Source organism: Beta vulgaris, chromosome 8 (assembly GCF_026745355.1).
Source record: "Beta vulgaris subsp. vulgaris cultivar EL10 chromosome 8, EL10.2, whole genome shotgun sequence".
NCBI lineage: Eukaryota > Viridiplantae > Streptophyta > Magnoliopsida > Caryophyllales > Amaranthaceae > Beta > Beta vulgaris.
Genome location: NC_079209.1, coordinates 6,450,921 through 6,470,902, shown reverse-complemented (window position 1 = coordinate 6,470,902; position 19,982 = coordinate 6,450,921). Strand labels below are relative to the sequence as shown.

The 19,982-nt window shown below is 34.6% G+C and overlaps 1 non-coding gene across 1 annotated transcript; it reads right to left on the bottom strand.

The window, feature by feature from the left end:
- Window positions 1–19,093: 19,093 nt before the first annotated feature.
- On the bottom strand, window positions 19,094–19,197 carry LOC125492973 (small nucleolar RNA R71). Its single transcript, XR_007269358.2, has one exon. It is a non-coding gene; the product is annotated as a small nucleolar RNA R71 (small nucleolar RNA).
- Window positions 19,198–19,982: the final 785 nt, after the last annotated feature.

The window sequence follows — 19,982 nt, the reverse complement described above, 5'->3', positions numbered from 1 at the left end:
TTGAAACGGACCACAAACTTCACTCAAAATAAAGTAACCCCATTTTAAACCAAACCGAAATTGACCAAATAACTAGAACGACTAATACAGAAATATTTTTGTGACAGGATTATTATAGAAATATTGATTGAATATTTTGCAAAAAAGAAACAAGAAATATTTTGCATAAAATAAAATATAAAACTATTAGAAAGCAAACTCGATTTAATTGATTGAAATTGTAAAATAAATAGCAGGATTTAAATAAAATTGATAAATTTATCAATCTGATATGATTTGGATTGATTAAATTAAATTAAAATTAATTGATCGAAATAACTCCTTAATCTGCCAAGCTTAATCCTCAGCCAAGATACTCATATTACAATTATCCTTTATGAGCATATATGTAATGTATGAAATACATATCTATCAATAGACTTTGTTAATAAATAAGGTAGTTCAATACCCCTCAAAAAAAATAAAAATAAGGTAGTTCAATAGACGTAAAAACTAGATTAAGGGAGGTTGTGTTCCATGCATCTATCTAGATTTTCTTAATTATTTGAAATAATGAGCTGAACTAACATGAACCCATCTTAGCCGATTTCAGTTTACCTTAATTTTTTCCCCTAAAGTAATTCAAAATAACTTGATATAAAGCCAAAACAGATATACTAATAACTGTTTATGAAAGAGAAAATGTATGGTAAATTCTAACTGTGATGCTCAATTATATTTCTCCTTACTCCTTTATTGGTAACTTCATTAGTACATACAAAAACTTGAGCCAAACTTTCTTTCTTTCACTGAGAAACGCCCCCCCCCCCCAAAGAAACCCTAACCAGTGCAGCCGCCTCCTAGGCTCGCTGGAGACGAGCCTGAGCATCTTCATCATCCTCGTCGCCAACGAGCCTACCCATCACTGTTCTTTCGTTCATTCCAATCGTCTTCGCAAGTAGATCGTCACCGGCGGAGAAGTTGAGCCACACGCGACTAATTGTGTCGCTTTCTTCCTCGACATATCTCTTTTACCTCACCGGTCGATTAGCGTAACTAGTGATCCTACTACTTCACTTGCGTCTTTGTCGTTCAAAATTTTGAAGTTTTAGGTCAATTTCTTCCCCGGCAAAGACGGGGGTAGACCATGTCTTCCACAAGTTCCACCGGGTCTCAAGTTCGACTTTTTCGGTTAGTTTTCAAGTTCTACAGGGTGAATTCTATTCAGATCTATTGGAGCTAACCTTGTCGCTGCTGTCTTGCGATTTTAGAGTTACCCCGATCTTGACGGTAAAGGTAAAGATTAGGTTAGGGTTTCTGTTTTGGGTATTAGGAATCGGCTATTTGTTTTGGTTTTCCGCTGCTTTTGTTTGGTTATGCGGTTTATTGGTCCTTGTTAGCTTGTGTTAGTGTGTTTAATATTAGTTCTTACTGGTGGGTAGTGTTGCTTTGGCCTCTATTTAGTTATGTTGAATGCTTTCTTGATAGAGTTGTTGTGTCAAGTACCAGCTCGTTGGTATTCAAGTTGGTGCTTTAGTTGTGCATTTCGTGTACGGGATAGTTTAACTTGGATGATTGTTGACGTTAAGAAGTTAGTTTTTTGGGAATAGAAGCCTAAAGGCGTGGTTAATTGATGTCGTTTCCCCCCTAATGGATGGAGGTTGAAGTTTGGAGGACATGTTGTGTTTGTGGGTTAGGAGGACCCTCTATTTCTGGCCAAAAGTGTTGGAGATTTCCTTTGGAGAGTATGTCAAGGAGAAGAGACTTGAGTGGAAGGGGTGTGGGTATTATTGGGTTGGGGTTGTTAGTTTGTGTCTGATATTAACTGCGATTAATTCTCATTTTCGGTTAGCGATGACATTGAATTTCATCGATTTCAAAACTTCTTATCTTTACGCTGCTCCTCAATTTTTGGGGGTTCATAGCATATGCTTATCAAGTCACTTTTAGTTACTCTTGTTGCTTGTGAGCAATTCACAGTGTCTCCTGCCCGAATTATTACTACCCTTCCTTTTCTCTCCTTGTTCTTTAAGTTTTTTAGGCTCTCATGTGTCCTCGATGAGTATGATTTTAACTGGCGCTCAATCATCCTTAATGAAAGTATTACTAATGGCTTGACGAGCTTGTAGGTTGAGAACCAAGTCATCTCAACAACAAAGGATCCAACGGATCGAGGCGTTTATAATACCCTTTTTGTTCCTTGTTATTTAGTTTTACTTTCTCTTCTAAGTATTGTAAGGGTTATTAATAACCGAAGTAGTATGTAACATGTACTATGTAAACTTTATTTATTTATGCAAATTTTCTCAATATAAAAAAAATCCTTTATTGATATGTGACCTGCTTGTTATCATGCAACCCACATAAGTCGACACACTTTTAACCAAGTAACCCACTCATAACTCGAGCTAATATCAAGCGGCACCAACCCACCCACTAACTAGTCTACCTACCAAGAAAGAAAGAAAAAGTGATCAAGAAAAAAAAAATCTTACGCATATAATTAGATTCAATATTCATTAGTCTTCTAGCAACATACACACCAACCAATGTCCAATGGTGACTTATCTTGTTTAATGGTACATATTTAGAAGTATGTAAATTCCATGCAAATTGAGACGGCAATCTCATAGAAAGTCTCAAATGCACGCCCTAGCTTGTTCCCTTCATCCAATATATGTTCTCTTCGTTTCTCGACAAACACCCACAAATTAAAGAAAATTACATTGATACTAATAAGTAGATCATATAGTAAAGCTAGTAGGAGCCTCCAATTTTCCCTTTCAATTCTCTCTTTATCTATTTTATCTTGTGGTACAAAAGGAAGCATCCAATAGCAACCGCAGCTTTCATCTTAGCATGCCATTTACATCCAAACACTCCAAGACAAATATGGTGCGCGTTGGAGAGAGAGAAAAAGGAGGGAATGTTTTGGTATGTAATATAGTTTCTTTATTGCATGTTTCTCCACTATTATTATTATTGTACATTCTATCTTTTATATATCTAGTTTCAAGAAAAGCATCATAAACTCCATAGATTATTCCCACTTCTATTGCTTGTCATTGTCTATGTTTCACACTACCCCCACCCACGTAATGATCCAATACAACAGAGAGAATCATGAATAGGAAATTACATGTATGGGATGCAGTCAAAGTTTGAAACAATTATTGTGTTCCATATCTAATGTTCTTAGTTTCAATTATACTATGTATGTTGGTACAACAGAAATTAAAAGATCGTACTTCCTAAGGTATCACTTACAATATATGGGGATTATGTCTAACTTCATCTCTCGTTAATTATTTAATTAGTCGAAGATCTATTAAGATGACTAATAATGAAATATTATACATACATTTTCTTGTATAATTTTTCACTTATTGTTTCCCTCATATTTATTAAATGGTTGTTGGATCTCTCCTTATGAATATTGTATCACTTGACGAGCCATACTCATATTTATCTAAAATGAGATATAGTTTATTACATTAAGTGTATTATTAAAGAAAATGAAAACCAGTTTATGAAGTTGTAAATTTACGACAAAGGCTGTTAGTAACACGGAAAACATCTAGACCATTCGAGTTTAATGAATTAAGGATTTAGATTGATTCTTTATTCTCAATTTCGGCTTGGTTCTGATTGGGCTCCATTCATTGTATTTATAGATGCATCATGCATATATCATTTCCATAAACTCGATTAAAATTTGTATCTTACCGATTATATACTGTGTGATAGTCTTAGTCAAGATTTACACCAAAATAAATCATGGAAAAAGAATGTGTAGTGTGTCGCTGACGAAATTAATTATGACTCCTGTTCATTGTATTTACATATGTATCCCATAGTTCGGATGAATTTACGAAAAAGTCAATTTCTAGACCTAAATCAACCTATATGTGAAGTGACCTTACTTTGATTAGAACTTGATTTGAATGCCTATCCTATTACTTCAAATTTAAATATGTAGTGTCTTCAGTCTTGTCATGAAATTTTGAATAAATTAATAACATGTATCTTAACCATGTATATTGCTAATTACAGTTTGTGATTGTTTTTGATTATCAGTTTTTTTTTTTTTTTTTACAACGAGAAATTGTACAGTAATTTAAAAGTTTAAGTATAGCCTAATGCTAATACAACCAAGCCTAAACCAAACAAACAAGCCTAAATGAGTTTTATGAGCTCGTACATTCCATCTAAAACCAAAATAATTACCAATGATATAAAACGCTTGGGAACGAGCATCGTTGGTCAGTGCTTGTAATGATGGATTCGAACCTCGGAATGCTGATCGAAGTGATAGAAGCAGCGGCTGACATTCACGATCCGGACAACGAACAACCACCGGCGAGCGTCGCGTCTCGCCGCATGAGCAATCCCAACAATCTGCTATCGATGGGGATTTCGGGCTCATGATCTCTTGAAGTGTCACGTTCCATTGTGACTCATTACTCTTGCTTGAGACTATTTCAGGTTTCTCCATGAGGTATGAGAAACGCAGATGAGTGAACGTGTTGAAAATCCCCCAGATGCAACTGGGGTGCCGCCTTCAAAATTGAAGTTATCAAGACAAGGACCATGAATATCAATGTCAAGCTAAAAAGAGAGCCAAAAAAGTTGAGCTCTCAAACACACCTCCGATTTGCAAAACCGGAAAACATACATCCCAACTATGAATACCTATCATTGTCTCGTCCATGCTCACGAACTTCTTGAGTCGCTGTGTCCCTCAGCACATATTCTCAAAAACTGACATATTCTACTATTACAACCTTGAATCACCAATCTTGACCCAACTGACATACACTTGTCGATGGCCACAACCAACCACGGATACAACTTTACCAACTCGAAAACAACGCACTCCTATTATTTGGAGATTTAACACGCTTTTTAAGAAAAAAAAACCTGACATAACTAGTTGGAGAACCCAACAACCAGGGGGAAAGGGGAGGGGAAGCCCGACACTAACAAGGGGGAAGGGGAGGGGAAACCCGACACTAACTGGGGGATAGCAAAAGGGGAGCCTGATACAAAACCAGGGGAGGGGGAGGGGAAGCCCAAAACAAACACAACACTAAATAGGGTTGTGCCAACTAGACGCGAGGACGGAGACAGGTACGGGGATCATATATAGATGCCAAAATAAACATACAGCGACGGGGATGGGGGAAGACTGAGCAACACGCGAATGAACAAGCACCACACTAACCTAACAAACCTAAATCACGAACCAAATAGACCCAAATAGGGGATGTAAAGCAAACTAAACCACGAAACTATTGAAAGCAGAAAGGAAAGAGGGGAAGACCTACACGTCGACGGCGGCAACCCATCGTCCGTCTTAGGTTAACCAAATAACCACTGAATAGGGGATGGGGGGAGGAAATGGGAAGGGGAGCAACATTTCAGCAGCGGCGATCTGAAACTCAATCTCAGGCGAGTTGAACAACCACTGACCGGGGATGGGGCTGGGAGGGGGCAGGGGAGCGACTAGAATAGGGTGGGGGAAAACTCGAGGGAGGGGAAGAGGGAGTAAATGGCCCTAAAAACTAAGCCTACAACCTAAGCAGCAATGGGGGAGGCTCGCCGGCGACTAGGCTGAGGTAGCAGCCACCGGCAAGCCTGGGGAGGTAGGCGACTAGATGTATTTGTGTTTTAGGGTTTGGGGAGAGGAAACTTTAGAGAGAGGAAAACGGTTGTGCCCTAATGGATTATCAGTTAGGATGAATTAAATTGAAACGAACCTGTCAAAAATATAGTGATAAAAATTGAAATGGGTCATTAGCGAAAATATTCGACTTCTCATTTAGTACTTTAGTTATGACGAAGTGCGAAGTACTCCCTCAGTTTTTCTTTATCCTTATCACGTTTATTTGCGCATCTCTTAATGCGCCTCTTTGAACTTAAATGTCTTTAATTTTATATTAGTAAAAATAATGACTATTGAATATTAATAAAGTATTAAGTGAGACGAATCAAACAAGACCCTATATGACTATATTTTTTTTTATTATAAATTGTAAAAAATTGAGAAGATTTTCTCAGTGTATGAACACTGTCATGATTCCAAGTGAAAAAGATATAAAAAAAAAACCGAGGGAGTAACAAAATAATCATCATTAATTCCTTTTCAAGTAAGTGGTTGTTTGGTTGATATGAGAAAACATGGGAAATAGGATTTCCTAGAAATTGAAAATTTGGTGAGTTGTTTTGTTGACAACAAAATACCAAATTGAAAGAATTAGAAATTCCTAGGAATTTTGAGTTTCCACAAAATGGAGGAAGTTACTTACCTAGTTCCGCCTAGTTAAGTAGAAATTCTCATGGGAATTTAATTCCCCCATTGTCAACCAAATAATTTAACCAATTTTTCATTGATTTGATTAAGTAATTTATTTTTTGGCGAACTGTAATTTCATGAGAATTTTGATTTTTCATGTAAACCAAACAATTAGTAAGTTTTTTTTTGGATTAAAATGATAAGAATTAGTATAAGGATAAAGTTGTATTGATATGACCACCCTCTCCAACTGGAGTAAGGACATAGACTTTAAAGGTATTGAGTAAGGACATAGCTTAGAATAATAATTGTAAGAAGAGATAAGTTGTTAATTTAAAAGGGTCATTTTTAATACGTAAAAGTAACTCATTCGAAGAAAAGTGTAATATTGTTAAATACGACATTGTCTTTAGCTAAAACATTAACGTTTCTAGGGTAGCAAGTGAAGTGATCTTATACAAAACTTGCTTATTAATTTTAATAATGATGTATTGTCGTATCACATATGAGTCCGATATAAATATCTACAATTGTATAAGTTCAAACTAATATAACTATTTGATCACTTTTGAATATCAAGAGAACGTAGATTAAAATTTAGCATTCTAATCACAACAACAACAAAAATTAAAAGCTATTCCTACTTCAACAGGCAGATGGGCAATCTATTAGCTAGGTTCTTGTCTTCCATTCTTAATATGATTAGACCATGATGGTACTATTTTTTCGTTTCTTTTTTGAGAAGACCATGATGGTATATCTAGATACGCATACGTACATATGAGCTTTGGTTTTAATACGATTTTTATTATATTATGAGAGTGAGGAATAATCTAGTGGTTAGAGCTTTTCTTTCGGCTTTAATTAGGAGGTAGTCCTGGGATTCATTCTCACCCTTGTAAGTTGGGATCCCCTTTATTCCCCCTCAACTTGTCAAGGTTTCTCTTTATCTTAGTTTTTAAAAAAAAATCTATTGTATTATTAACCAAGCTTGCTTCGTGGAGGTGGTGGGAAACTCACAAGTTCGAATCCCACTACCTATTTGTGTTTGAGAGTAGGAATTTCCTTATCCCCCATATTCTCAAGTGTTAACCTGTTTAGTTAGGTTGGTTAACCTGCGAGAAGTGTTGATCCGATAGGGTCCTTCTTCTTACCAAAGGGTCCCTAATAGGGCCCCAAAAAAATTTCTCTTGTATTACTATTATTTTTAACTAGAGAATGATATATGACATCCAATAACATGATTCAAGATGAATATGCACTCTTCAATACACTCCCCCCCCCCCCCAAAAATACGTTAAATAAAATAAGTTAGCTGAGATTGTCTCAATATACTGAGGTAGGTTTTTGTAAGTTCTATTTACAAGTACTTGTTATTAGTTTATACATATTTAAGTCAGTTTCTATGCAAATCTAATACTTAGTTAATACATATTTCATATTAGTTCATATATAGATATAAGATATGTACAAGCTGAGGACAAATAGGTATAAAATGATAACAAATATGTATAACCTAATGTAAAGTATGTATAAACTTAGCATCGATAAAATAGTCATACCAGTAATAATTATGCGTAACAAAACATATATGAACTAAAACTAAACGTTCTTAATAAAGACCTTTCTAATTTTAAAACCTCACATATATATTCTCCTATTCGTATTGATCATATGATATCAGAGAATCCTATTTTGTACGGAAGTTATTTACAAAGCAGAAGACGAAACTGGTGAAATTAAGAGGCATTACTTGAATGCTACCGGAGTACATGCGAAGACATGATATAAGGAGAGACTGTAAAATAACACCAAGATATAAAATGAATATCATGTTTATTCCTCTTCTAAAATCCTCAACAAGAATGATGAAGGGGAAACATCACAGGAAAAAAGTTTCCCCTCAAGAAAAAAGGGGCACATTCACCTCTTCTTTTTTTTACTGAAGGGGAGAAAAAGGAGGCTAAATTGTGAGAATAATAATTATTTAAAAGAAAAAAAGTGGGCAAGTTTTTGGATGCAAGTTGAAAGGCTTCATTCATATAACCTATTATTCTTCCAAACATACCCGTCCAAAGTGCTAGTTTCTAACATTCTTTTGGCTTCTTGTATTTGGCCACTTTCTACTTTACAAGTACTACTTATTATAATCTCTCTTTGTATCTTTTGTGAAGACCAAAGTTACTCCTAAATATTTGGCCACCCTCCTTTTTCCCATCCTTTTTCCTCTTGGACTTTTCTTACTTATCCCCCGATTCTCCCTCCTTTCTCATCTCTTCTTTTCATAAAAGACCAAATCAATCAATTTTCAGAATGATTTTTGAGAACCTAAAGATATATTTTTATATATTTGGAGAGCACAAAAGGCACACATATCATTATTAGCTGGTCTCCTATTATACCGTCTTACTTAATAGAACTAATTATATTTTTTTTTTGTTATACCGTCTTACTCAATAAAACTAATTATATTTTACGTATTTTACTTAGCTTTAAGTAATTTTGTACAACTTAAAATTTTCACTTTTAAGGTATTTGCTCTATAACTTTTTCATAAACTAACTTTAGTTTCTTATCAAATTTTTGTAACATTAATTATTTTTGTTTGAATAATAGTAGTTTAATTAATTGACCGTTTGATACAAGAATTTATATGCTTACTATTATTTACTAATGTAGAGTTAATAATATTAATTATTAATGGCGAAAGTTATAACTTGGTGGATGTAAAATAGAAATTAAAGTGAAACAATTTATAACAAACTAAACTGTGGGAATATTGCTTTTTTTATAAATACAAAAGTTTACATCCCAAAATAACTTGTCACTGCATGCTTAGCTAGCTAGGTTATCCCTATATATACCCCTTCTCTTTATGACCTCTCAGAAATACTTGCACACTTCTCTCTCAATCCCCATTATTTCAACTTTTAGCTTTAATTGCAACTTTCAAGATACATTACTCCTCAAAAACACATTCCAACAAAACAACAAAATGTTGAGTACACAGCATCAAGCAGAACATGGTGTAGTTCAATCCTCCATAGTTCTCCTACAAGAGAGATTCAAGCAACTTCAAAGAGTGAAGGAAATGAGAGAGAAAAAAGAGCTTCTTACAATATTTTCTGATTACAAAAAAACTCCTACTGATTCATATAATTACGAGCCTGCAACTTCTCATAATACTACAAATAATGATGATAATTATAATGATCATAGTCATGATAATGATAATGATGATGATAATGATGATGATGAGATTCAGATTTTTCTTCCACCCAATTATTATTATAGCAACTACAACCGTAAGTCTTCTTGTAATTCATCATCATCAACATCACCATCATCATCATCAATATTATCTCATCATAATAATCACAATAATTATCATAATAATAATAATAATAATAATAATAGTAATGACATATCTCTCACTCTTTGGCCTCCGGCGACGTCGCCGTCCTACAAAAATGCTACGGTTGTTGCCGCCACCGCCGCTGTCGCTGCTGCTGAACACTTCCGACGAGCAAGTTCAACCATGAGTACTAGGCCTTCTTCTTGTGTATCAAGTGCTTATAAATTTGAAGATTCTCATGTCTCAGATGTTGATACTACTCTTCATCTGTGAGATAAATTAATTAAGATAATCAGGGTTAATTTAGTTCACGTACGTCTTTTTTTCCCCCTTGTATGAATCGGACGTCGGTGTAATTCTAAGTAGTAGCATTAGCATGAGTAATTATGATTAATATACTACGTACGTACCATGAAAGTTATGTCAGTAATATGCATGGTCTACTTTTATTGGTAAGTTAGTAACCTTGATTATATAGGAGTACATATGTAACGAATCCGTTGCTTAACTTTGATGAATCAATATCGATGTGATTTTTCAGTTGTCAAGAAGTACAACATTCTTAATTTCGCACAAGTTTTATTATTTCATCACCATTATTATTCTTTCTACTTGCAATATTTCACTTTTTGACTATTTATATTGATGAATTGAAGTGGACAAAGAAAACATATTTTGATAACGTACAGAACATTGGCACTATATTGAAACACAAATTTGCATGGTTCACAAAAAATATGTTCTGGAGAAAGAGGTAATAGCTAAGTGGAGTACCATCTTGAATTCTAATGAATTGTTCAGGGTTCGAATCATCATCTCAACAATATATTATTTGGGAATTCACTTGTGGTACCAATCGGCCTTTAGTCATGTTGTTTTCTGGGGCGTTTAGCCTTGTACCCAGAGCATTTGAATTGGTGTGCCTGTATGCTAGTAGGCTAGTATGAGTTGGTTTTCGAACCAATTATCTTTCCTAAAAAAAATATTCGCTTACTCGTAGGCAAAGGGAAAAGATCAACATATATCTTATTAGTTTCTTTATTTTGAATAGAGGGTAAATCGTTAATATATTATTATTATTATTGAAATTAAGGTGGCATATTACGATTATAAAATGTTAGATTATTACAATTTTAATATAAAAAAATTGACATACTAATGGTGAAAAATAGTACATTTGTGACTTCTCAATAATGGTAATGCAATAAGGTTTTATGTCACTTGTCTAGAAATTAAATTGGGGGCTCACTTATGAAGTTATGATATGTTTAGAGTAAGTAATTAAACTTAGCTGTATTTGCTAGAAATTAATTTTAGTTCTCACTTCATGATTTAGAGACTGAAGAATCTATTAGTCAGCTACGAGTAAGGGATCATGCATCATGCATGTAGTTATGTACTGTTTACATGTCTAGATCTATCATATTGCAAACTGGTGATGTGATAAGCTATACTTATGTTATAATTTTAGCTTCAAGTACACAACTTGTGAACGTCCACTCTTGAAAACAAGTTTTACTTGCATCCATCAACCACCCTCAAATCTTAATTAGCTATTTGTGTAACTTATTATTCTTAATAAAACATTATAATTTCTGTTTGCACCAAAAGTCAGATAATAATATTTTCTTCTAGTTTCTCACTTTTACAACCTCTTTTGTGGCGTTTTACAACCAAAATTATTTGAAAATTTGTAATTTTATACTTGTAACTACATAAGAAACATTAATCTCAAGAAACGAACTCCATATATCCTACCTAAGACATTTCTGTGGTTGAAAATGCGTGGGGAGGGGATTCAAACCATGGCCAGTTGCATGGGAGCCAAGAAGAGCTATGATTCAAATAATTGTACTAGATTTCTTATACAATGATTACATTACATACTTCCTCCGTTTCTTTTTACTCGCTACACTTCTCATTTCACGGACTCCTAGGCAATTTTTGGAGAAGAGAGAGGTAGAGAGTAAAAAGAAAAGGGACCCATGTGGGAGGAGAGAGATAGATAGAGTTTATTGCCCAAAAAAGAAGTGTAGCAAGTAATGTGAAACTTCTCATAATGGAAAGTATAGCGAGTAAAAAGAAACGGAGGAAGTATAACATATTGATGCAACCGTCTCTCAACCCCAAATTGGGGGTATTATTTGGAAATTGTTAACATGAAAAACATTCTAATTTTTACTATTGTTAAAGATTTGGTTTGGTTGTACGTGTGCCATATGAGATGTGAAAACTTACACACTTGCTCTATATTGGAGAATCTGAAAGTGGTTTGGAAAAGAAATTGACATACTAATGGTGAAAAATAGTGTTGGGATCTAGTGAAAATACCCTCTTATGTGAGAACACATACTTATATGAGAACACTTTAGAATTTAGAACACAAACATATTATTTTTAGAACATGAGAATATAATCAATATATATACATATATACCTGTTCTGAAATATCAAGCTTATGTTCTAAAATAGTTAAAGAATATTTTGAGTTTTTTCAAACATGTTCTAAATTATTCAAACATCGTCCAAATTATTTTAATTATGTTCATAAAAAATTTCAAGTGTGTTCTAAATTTTTTCAAACATGTTTTGAATTATTTCAATGATGTTCTGAAATATTTCAAGTGTGTTCTGAATTATTTCAAACATGTTTCATATTATTTTAATTATGTTTTGAAATATTTCATATGTATTATAAAACTTTTCAAACATGTTCTGAAATATTTTCAAGCATGTTTCAAATTATTTTAATTATGTTCTGAAATATTTCAAATGAGAACACATATCATGAGAGAATAGATGTAGGTCTGAACATGATGTACATTGTTTTAGAACATGATGTACATCGTTTTAGAACATGATATACATTATTTTAGAACATAATGTATCCATTTTAGAACATGATGTGCATCGTTTTAGAACATGTTGCTCTATATTTTAGAACATGATATATACTGATTTAGAACATGATATACATTAAATTACAACATGATATACATTTTGCATACATTGTTCATGGTGATAATGTGATTATAATCGAAACGATGATAATGTGGAATACCAAAATTTCAATCAATACCAGTAGAATTCCATACCAAACTATAATCAATTCTAATATATTTCAATCAATACCAAAATCAAAAGTTTTTGAAGAAAACTCCATTAAATCAAACAACAAAATTGAACTAAAGCTTTGAAAAACATATATACTATTTTCACATCATATATAATAACTTAACTTGGAGACGAGAGAGCACACAAGTCGACGACGCTAGCCAAATTGATGACAATATCTCCTAAGTCCGGCAAAATCGAAGCAAAAACAAGTCGATGAGCACCGTGCAAAAAAGGAGAAGATAAATCGTCGATTCCAATGATGTGTCCGGAAGAGTAATAAGCGAAATCACCTGTTTTCGGTAATGATTTTGGAAGGAGGAGAGAGAATGAGAGAGAAAATTTGAATCGCTTATTGGACGAAGGAGGAGAAGAGAGAATCGTGGTGGTAGTGCTAGTCATCGGATGTTGGAGGTATTGATTCCACCACTGATGGTGAGAGTACTAGAGAATCACGGTGGTAGTGTTAGTCTCGCCGGCCGGATGTTGATGGTGTAGATTCCACCATTGATGGTGAGAGGATAGAGAATCGCGGTGGTAGTACTGGTCGCTGGATGTTGGTGGTGTTGATTCCATCATTGATGGTGAGAGGAGTGATAATGAGGAGGAGAAGAGAGAAATGCGGGTTGAAATGAAAATATCGTGATATGAGATGGGTGAAGGAGATTTTTTTTTGTTTTTGTTTTTAGAAAAATATCAACCTTTAGATTTAAGCATCTAATGGTTCAAATTTGTTCTCACATAAGTCATTAGTTGGTGTTCTCACCCTAAGAGGGTGTTCTCACCCTAAGAGGGTGTTCTCACATTATATATATAATGTAATAACTTTAACCCTCAGTATTTCTAATAATTTTCTATCAAAAAAAAAGAAACTTAAACATTTTTTGTACACAAAGATATAAATCTTAAAAAAATTTAAATGATAACATTTGTTGTTATATATAAATTTAAATAAAAAAATTCTCAAATATGTAACTAATGCAAAGTCAAAGTGGAATAGGGAAATAAATGAAGTAATAGTTTTAGTTGGTAACCTAGCTATTTGAATGATATCTAAAACTTGGGATTATTTTTACATTTGAAAGAGAAATAATGCTTTACCCATTCATAGATGATAAAGATTAGGTTGGGATTATCTGAATTTATCACTAACTCATTCTTGATTATTGATTAGGTTGAATCTCCATGTGACTAAAATATTTTGATAAGCCTAGCTTACCTAATAATTCACTCGAAAAGAAAGGTTTTGGTGAGCATGAAGATTCATGTTATCATCAAATTTGTAATCATATACCATAATTAGGTGATGTGAGTGTCGTAGCTGTTGAGCCTTTGCAGTAAGCTTCTTGGATCACACAGTTGTATTTTCATGTGCATAAATGTATTTCCTTTTCTTTTTTTTTCTCTTTTTTTTTCCTTTTCGAATTTGGTAGAATATGTCTTCCGTAGTCGTGTCTTAAATTTCCGTTATGGGTATGCTAAATACAGCACAAAGATAAAGCTAAATACATCATTTAATCTTTTATAGAATTTAACCTTGGTTAATTTTATCTTTTTTTATAGTTAAAAGAAACACAAAATGCTTTTATAATTTCTTATTTATTTGCTGTATCTAATTATCCAATATAGTATAACAGTTGTACATAAGATTACCAACAGATCATAGCGCATTACAATGTTAGCGATCATTTTTTTTTTCCGAATTACAATAAAAATAATAACAGCAGTTCGGTGAGTACTGAATTGTGTAATTTCAAATTTATTGTCTATTCAAAGTATAGCATGAGATCATTTTTTTTCTTTTCCTAATTAGGGGGTCATTTGTCCTACATGGTTCTCCTACGAGGGGGTTATTTATCATAGATGACCCCTCGATAGGGGGGTCATTTGTTATGGATGACCCCCTATCATGTTTAGTATGACCATGACCCTTCTATGAGGCGTAACTTAGTCTTTTATTTTGTTTTGCTGTATTTAGCCTTTTTTTGCTATATATAACACTTATGTTTTGGATAAATGAAGATCTTCAATATTTTCTACACAAATTATTATAATAGACGGCCTAATTTTAATATAAAATTAGACAACTCAAGGCTACATTCTCGTAACAAGCCCGTTTCATTTCTCTCTAACCCGCTATTTCTAGGTATCTTACACCATCCTAGTCGTCCATTCTCTTCTCGTTCCTTTGTTTCCCTTTGAATGTCGAATTACAACAAATAATTTTAAAATATAGTCTGACACTCTTACGAAATGGATTAAACTAGTCAATAAATGGATTAAATTAGTCACTAAATGAATTAAAAATGTTATTGTTGAATAGAATAAACTGATCACTATATAATTTAAAATGGTCACTAAATAGATTAAAGTAGTTAGTATATTCCGAAAGATGGTCCGTTCTCTTCTTAATATTGGGCTTGGGCCGCACCTATTTTTAAATTTAAAGTAGATGGTCTCTTACAAGGCCAATTGTATGTTCTATGTCTTTTTTTTTTATAAGGTTCAATATTTTCTATGTTGTACATTTATGCCAACTTTTTAAATTTGTTTATAATTGTTATTACAGAAGTAATAAAAAACGGAAAATTAAAAACAACCGACCCAAGAATTAACATCGTTCAATAACAATGTGTTAGGTACATTCATAGGCACAAAAGAAACGTTTTTATTACCTTTAGGAGGAATACATATTACAGCAAAATCATGGAGGCAAAGATTAATTATAGGGTTTATATAGTACCCTTCTAATTAATCTAAATCCAATGATAGGCATTTCCCTCCACTCCCCCTCCAGGGCTTTCCCCCCACTCCCCATCGAGGGCTTTTCCCCTTGGACCACGACCCGCTGATCGGGTAGTGAGACCCCTCGTGTTTTATTACTCCTAGAGCTAGATAATTCAAGACATATATCAACAATAATATTATCATATCTCCATATATTACTAGTTTTTTTTTGTTAAATAAGTAAGATTTCGTTCAGGCAAACACCATACATCCTATCCAAACTCTAAACCAAACAAACCAACTAGGTTTGACTTTTTGGAGAAGAGAACGAACACAAACAACTATACATACATCATATCACATTACAAATGCATAAACCACTACTAATGTCGACTAGCAATTTTCTGGGACATTACAACATTGATTCTAAGGCTAGTTTCACTTTTAATTCTTGTAATACTACTACTAATAGTAGCCACACTATGAATCCAATAATAATCATTTCTGCATCTCCATACATGATAAACAACAACTGTTACACCGGCCAAGATCACCTGCTTCTGAAACTTGGATTTTGAACTGTTAGATGTGTGATCAATGAGAGAACCGGATATCCACTCCAAGGCACGGAAACTACGCTTTCCTATTAGTTTAATTTCGCCCCTCTAAGATCACCGGGTTACCACGAAATAACTAATGAGATACAATGGAGAGAAACAATCCACTTAGATGATCTTCTAAGTGAATCAACAAGAACTTGTGTTTTTGTGTTTGTGAAGAACACTCAAGAGAAGATTGCAAGGTTTCTCTTAAGCAAAGCAAGAAGTATTTGAGAGTATAGAAAATCAGATTTTCTTCCAACCCTTCACTCATAGGAATCCCAAGGTTTATATAGGAAGAATAAACCTTTCATTGACTAGGGAGGTTAATCACATAACCCCCAACTTAATCACATTGACTAGAGAGGTTAATCACATAACCCCCATCTTAATCACTCATCAAAGGTCTTTAATCTACTGATTAAAGGACCTTAAACTCATTAAAATGATCAACAAAGCATCACAACGGATATAAAACCGTCGAGGCAACTTTTCGCATTCCAAGGCAGAAGACACGTCGCGACTCGCAAAAAAGCTCGCGAGCCGCGAGGCGCTGGTCGCGACCCGCGACGCCTGTCGCGACTCGCGACGCTTGTCGCGACTCGCGGCCAGTCTTCTGTCTCCCTTGGTTTATCAATGCGTTTTGCCACTTGATACATTCTAGCCTTTTGCATACTAGACCTCCTCCTCTTCTAGTACATACCCTTATGAGTTTCAAACCCATTACCCTATAAATGTTCCAACAATCCTCCTCCCATTTATAGGGTAATGTTGAAAAGTTTTTCAACTTGCTATAAATCGCAAACACACATGTTCATGCATCATGGAAATATCTAACGATTGAATTTCCATTTAGTAAAAGTAATCTTTACAATAATTTAGATCATAATGATAGACAAAGCTTTGAATCATATAACCATTACAAATTATTGAAGTTACTAATACACACAAACATAAACTAGGTTCTTAAAACCTCCGACACCTATGAAGCCTTGGTGTCCATATCCATTCATAAGCATTCCAAGTCAAGCCTAAGACTTGATGAAGCGGCCAAACTTCTAGCTTACATAGGTAAATCTTTCCGGACATTTGATAAGTCATGTTAATATAGGCATTTCATGATGCATTTAGGTTGCATTTTAGGATCATTTAGTTGCATTCTTAGTCCATAATTGCATAAAGTTACTTAAGTTGAGAAGATATTACTCTGTGTGTGTTTTCGGTGTTTTTGATAGTTTTCAGGTATTGAGAACACAATTGGAGTATTATTGGACAAGCTTAAGCATGAGAAGCATCTAGGAAGGAGCTAAGTCAAATGAGAAGTCCAAAGGGCATCTTCAAGTCGGATTGCAACCAAAATAGCGGAAACGTATTAAAAGAAGTATGGAAATTGAGTCATGTGCACTCTTTTGATCATAACTTATTATCCGAGATCGGAATTCCGTGATTCCAGTGGGGTTGGAAACTAGACTTGAAGAGCTTTCCAACGATATATTACACGCCCCGATACGACTTCTAGTTTGGGAGATATGGTCTTTGCAAGTTGACGCTGTTTTGCAGCCCGAAAATCCGCGGCCGCGGATTATTCCGGGTTTCCTAGTCGAATAAGGCTTTATCTTTTGACGAATTAGACTCTATTTTTCTAGTTGTTTTAGGAAATAGAAAGGTATAAAGACTCAAGGGAATATTATTATTTCCTATCTTATTTTCTATTTGGTTTTTCCGTCATTAATTCATAAAAGATTATTTTTCTTTTTTCTCAATTATTGAAGAACGCTAGTTTTGCTTTTTCTCCATTTTACATTGAATTTTCAATAGAAGCTTTGATTTTTGCAAGATTGGTTCTAACAATTGGTATTATTTCTCTTCTCTTCTTATTTCTATTCAATCCTCTAGTATTAATTCATGTTTGCTTATTTAATTATGAATATGTTTTTCCCAATTATGATTGAGTAGTCTATTTCTAGGGTTTAGGGGGATCCATGATCAATTAGGAAGGGATGTTTAATTAAAGTATTGATTTTTATTATGCATGTTGATTCCTATTGAATGTATTTATATCTATTCAATCCAATTTGGCCAGATTTGATTGTTATAGTGTGCAATATTAGGTTATGCGCCGAGAGGTATAAACTTGATATTAAGGCTAGTTTCAATAGGTAGAATTGGTGTTAATAAATTGCGAGAGCCTGTTAATATCGTTCTATGCTTGATTTAGACTTGAGAGAGCGAATCAATCTGTTTAACTGCATTATTAATTGTTGATTTATTTCATCCCGAAATATTGATCATTGGTGAACCTTGCCCTAGACTTTTTATTATTGATAATTCTTGAATTAGTTATAGTTTAGTTTAGTATAATTACACACAAACACTCGTTCCTATACTCTAGATTTGACTGACAATTAGGAAAAGAACACTGTTTCTCTGTGGATTCGACCCTACTTCCCTGACTACTATTTGTTAGAGGACTTAGGATTACTTTTGATAAGGTGATACGACTTTAGCCTGTCAAAATTTGGCGCGGGTTTTTAGTGGCCATAGACAGAAGAACTTTTCCAGACAGTTGCGAGATAATCCAAGGGAAGTTAATCCTTTGGATTCTGACTCTACCAGCATTGACTCTGTTGCTTCACCAGAATCAGAGATGGCTCGGAGGCTTACTGATTTTTCCCAACCTTCTTTGGCTGAACTTCCCAAAAGCAATCAAATGCCTGAAATCGAAGCTGTAAATTTCGAGATCAAACCTTGCATTGCTAAACATGATCGAAAGAAAACAATTTGGTGTGGACCTAATGAAGACCCCAATCTTCATTATCAAGATTTCTGCCAATATTGCTCTACCATTAAGCAGCAGGGAGTGACACAAGATCAGATTCGGGAGATTCTTTTCCCATTTTCACTTCGAGACAAGGCAAAAATGTGGTACAATGGGATTAATCGAGCCACTCTTGGGATCACTGATTGGAATACCTTGGCTCTGGCTTTCTACAGAAAGTACTACCCTCCAGAGAAGACTGCTAGGTTGCTAGTCAGATTACAAACTTCACCCAAGGGACTGATGAGTCTTTACATGAGGCATGGGAAAGATTTAAAGATCTTCAGAGAGAATGTCCCCATCATGGACTACAAAAATGGTTCCTAGTTCAAGGATTCTACAATGGTTTGGGGAACAACTCAAGACTTATCCTTGACTCTGCAGCAAATGGGAGATTCATGAAACTGGAAATTGATGCTGCTCATGATTTGATCGAGGAGATGGCTATCCACAACTCTCAATATGGTAATCCTCGAGGACTAGCTAACAAGGGTGGAAAGCATGAGATAGATTCTATATCCCTATTAGCTGCACAGATGAATGCAATCAGTAATAAGCTTGACAATATGCAGCTCTCCTCTCCTGCAAGTGTTGCTGCTTTGGGTACTACATCCGTGATTTTGTGTGATAATTGTGGTACAGTTGGACATTGGGCACAAGAGTGTCGGAGTTCTCTCGAACAAGTTAATCCTTTCAAACATATCAGTCGAACAACCCATACTCCAACACATACAATCCAGGGTTGAGAAATCATCCTAACTTGTCTTACAAGAGCACTAATGTCCTAAATCCTCCTGCACCACAACCACAAGCACAACAATTGAACCAGCGATACTACCAACCACCTCCCCAACACCCTCCTGGTTTCTCTAGACCACCTTTCAATCCATCTCAACAAGCACCTCCTGCCGATCCAATGATGGTTGAGATGAGAAACATGATGCTACAAATGCAAAAGGATCGACAAGCTGACAAGGCACAAATTGAGTCCATTCTTGCTCACAATAAGATGTTGGAGAATCAGTTGGCACAATTGGCTACTTCGAATTCCACTCGACAACAAGGTGCTCTTCCAGCACAACCTGTTCAGCCTAC